The 4,028-nt window shown below is 31.6% G+C and overlaps 1 protein-coding gene across 1 annotated transcript in view; it reads left to right on the top strand.

Annotated features, from left to right (window-relative positions):
* The first annotated feature begins 1,962 nt into the window (after positions 1–1,962).
* LOC21401497 overlaps positions 1,963–4,028 on the top strand; it is a 42,644-nt gene continuing 40,578 nt past the window's right edge. The window contains exons 1-3 of the transcript XR_002903392.1: positions 1,963–2,116; positions 2,747–2,818; positions 2,923–3,047. The gene's annotated coding sequence lies outside the window, so the exon portion shown is untranslated. The remainder of the gene's footprint in view (positions 2,117–2,746; positions 2,819–2,922; positions 3,048–4,028) is intronic.

Consider the following 4,028-nt stretch of genomic DNA (forward strand, 5'->3'; position numbering starts at 1 on the left):
CATATTGTTAGCAATAAAAGATAATTACCTGAGCCTTTTGTTCTCTTTATTCTCTTATTTTTGCTTCTTTCTTATTCTGCCTGTTTTTTTCCTTCATTTTGCATAAATCCTCTAATAATATAGTTAGCACTGAAGAACATTGTTGAAGTCTATTTCAATTACTTATCATACGTGTTGTAAGCGATTTAAGACAAATACCTGAACCGACTTTCATATATGTAATCAACTAATTTCTTTGCTTTATTTTTATATTGTATTATCCATGTAAGTTGGTATTGTATATAAACTTTTTCTATTTTCCATTACTTACACAAAAGGTTGTTTCGATGTGGAGAAAAATGTTAGGTAGTGTATACAAATTGATTGTGATATGACATGTTTATACCACTATCATTTATGAACGGTGTTTGTTCCACGTCAGAAGACGAAGAAATGATTTGATAATTAGGCGTTCAATGAAAGTGTCTTATAAAAAAAAAGAGCATTATCCGACTACTTAAATGTTTATGATGTAAATATCACAATAAATGTATTATAAAGAAGTATAATTTTTTTTCCTCCTTTTGCAGTATTATCATGTAATGTATTTAATAATGATAATACATTTTGCTGTATTTTTGTTTAATTAAGCAACGTCCACATTTTCTTTAAATGTGTATAGTTGAACAAAGACAAAGGTAACATTTCTCTATGATAGAGAATTTCACGTTGTGCAGACTTCTCTTATATGCAAAAGTGAGAATTTCAACGACAGAGATAAATTTTACGAGTTTTATTTGAATTTATCATACAACATATACATTTTAAATGCATTCTTCTACTGAAATAATAACAAATAGTCTTTTAATACTAGATATTTTATACGGCACTCTTAAAAAATAAATATAAAAAAAACAATTATATAACGTTTTAGTAAAAATTTTTCACATTCAGGAGTGTCGAAGGAAGGTAAATTACCATTCACGTTTTACTTCTTTTACATTAAAAATTTAAAGCCAATATCAATAATTGTATAATAATATTTAACTTTATTATAGTCCTCACCAGCAACCTCACTAACTTCCTCTGTTAACTCATCGAAAAAAAGAAAGCCACCAAAGTATTTTTCTTTTTTTATATTAAAACGCCTATTTCTGTAAGAAACAAACTATCACCATCAGCTATAATGTACTAACAACTAATATTTATTTTATGCTTGCTTTATTGCAGCACAGAAGAAACAAAGAAAAAATATATAGAGAAGACTAATCAACAAATCACGTGAGAAATATATGTACACATATACATATATAAATATGTATATATACGTATATATTTGTAAATTAATAAATATGCATATGTACTAGTTACAACAATCTGTAAACTATATTTTGAGCATTTATAATGGTTTATGTTAACCTTTGAATGACATTATCGTACTCTATTTTTCTAAAATATTTTTTCAGTGTGATCACTATTTTATAACTACTTACTATATTATTTAATTTAATCTTATGATAAAATAAATAAAAACACATCCGTGCAATAGCACGGACATCTCACTAGTCTACAACTAAGAATAGAAATAAATGGTAATCCTCAATTTGTTAGGCCTCGTTCATTTCGCGGATTCGAGTTGAGATGTGATATTTTTTGAGAATTTTTCACTATAGCAGAAAAAGTTAGATGTTGCATTTTTTGAGAGCTTTTTACTGTAGAAACTTAAAACTGAAAACTCGAATCGGTGAAATGAACGAGTCCTTTGTAACTCAATATAAACAACGACAATAATATTCTAAGGCCCGTTCATTTCGCCGATTCGAATTTAAAATTCGAGTTTTGTTATAGTAAAAAACTCTCAAAAATAGTCACATTTAATTTTTTTACTACAATAAAAAACTCTCACATAACGTCACATCTCAACTCGAATTAAAAACTCGAATGAACGAATTAAACGCCCCTCGCCGTCAAGCCGCAGCGCTGTTCTCCCAGATCTCCAAGACCAGCAGATAGTTCGCCGCCAAGGAGAGGAGGAGATTGTGGCTGCGCTTACTTGTCGCAACCCTAACCGCCGGCCTCCCGGCGTCGTCTTCGATCCCCAATGAGCAAATCCCTTATTTATTGGAGTAAATTGCTGGTTGATTATTCTCCCTCCATGGATGCTTTGCTTGTTATCCAGTTCTTTCTTTTTCACTGATTGATTTTCTTTCTTTCTATGCATACAACGCTATCTGGTTCTATTAATCAATTTCTGGTCAATCAATTTCTTCTTTCTTGTTGGTTCCAATTGGAGATAAAAAGTATAGGCGGCAAAAAAGCAACCTGAGGTTCTGTTAAGAGAAAAAACGTGAAAATAGTAGGAGAAAGAAGATTGGGTAAATTAGAAATATAAAAATACGTCTTACACGATGGGTTATCTAATTAAAGTTGAAAAACTTTGGCCAAAAATTTTGGGTTGGGTCAAGAACCGGCCACCCAACCCAATTTCCCCTATTTTTTTTTTTATTATTTTCCTCTTTCTTTGTTAATTCGGATTGGGATATTTGAGATTATGTTCTTAGCAATTATTTGACGATTTTGCCTGCAACTATTCTTCCTTTTTGTTCATCTCCCTCTTTACGCTGTTCTTCCCTTGAATTATTTTATTTTATTTTTTAATTTCTGGGGTTACGAATTTTTGGAATTTTTTCGAAACCAGTATTCTTTGTATTTGGAATTATTTTCTTAAATTTGCTATTTGTGGCCCGATGGGTTGCACTGCGCACAGGTAACTGAACCATGGGCGAGTGAGACCATGACTGCGAAGGAAGTTTGCTGGAATCACGTTTTATTGGCAAAGGTTTGTTGCTAGATTTTTTGTTATTTGTTATCCTATTTAATTGTGGGTGTGAAGAGGAACTAAATTTTAGTGTTTGATATCCTTATGGGACTGAACAATTTCAGACAAAATTAAAAAGCTGAGAAGTATCAAATGGTTCCAGATCTAGCAATCTTAATGTTTGCATCTGATTCCTGCCAAGTCTATGTCAGCTCTGGGGGTCAAAGTGAAAATTTGCTTAAGCTAAAAGGTTAGTAACTCTGAATTGGTGTCTATCTTTCTTTCTTTACACACACACAGATATATATAATTTTATATATATGCATATATTTTGTTTAGTTAAGTGGATACAAAATTCACTGTCTAGTGAAATTCAGATTCGGTGCAAGGCTAAACAATTTTGAATGACCAATTTTAAAATATATGCTTGTTGGCTATTTTTGGTAGATATTTTTGCTTGATGATTGTTACATGTGACTTAGGGATTTAAATATCCCATTACTGACTCTTTTTTGTCAAAGAATCTACTAATGTCAACATGCTTGGTGTCATTGTTACCATATAGTGGTTTATTGTGACAGAGTAGCTTCATAGGATCTCAAATCCGTACTCGATATAGGATAGAAGAATCTTCAATTATAAGTATGAAGCCGTAGGTGTAACAGGTTATTTCCTGTTGCAATTGAATGTGTTGTATATGAAAAGAGGTGTTCCTCTAATTTACCCCACCTGTAAGACTTAAGACTAATAAGACTTAGTTCAATAGTCAGTAGGAAAAATGATCTTGTCTAAATTCAATCAGTTTAACCAAGAATTTAGATTGGGTTAAAATTTTTCAAAATTTTTTTGGGAACAGGTGGGGGAATTATTAGGTAGGAAGAGAGTAAATTTAATCACAAAAATCTGAAAGGGCAGTGTTTGAAATTTAGGGTATGTGTAGTTCAAGAGATCCAGGTATTACAAAACCAAAAGGGTTGAACCTGGTCAAGAATAAAAGAGGAAGTAGGGAGAAAAAAACGCTTATTGGAGTGGGTATAATTATAAAGTATGAATCCGGTGGTAAAAAGCCATTGGAATTGGGAGGAAAATTTCAATGATTATTGTGTCTTGGAATGTTAGGGGTTTGCGGTTGAGGAGAAAACGAGGGGTGATAAAAGAAAAATATTAAAAAACTGAATCCGGACATTGATATTCTTCAAGAAACTACAAGAGAAATTGTGGAGGAAAGAGT

This window comes from Morus notabilis, unplaced genomic scaffold (genome assembly GCF_000414095.1).
Source record: "Morus notabilis unplaced genomic scaffold, ASM41409v2 Scaffold96, whole genome shotgun sequence".
Taxonomy (NCBI): Eukaryota; Viridiplantae; Streptophyta; class Magnoliopsida; order Rosales; family Moraceae; genus Morus; species Morus notabilis.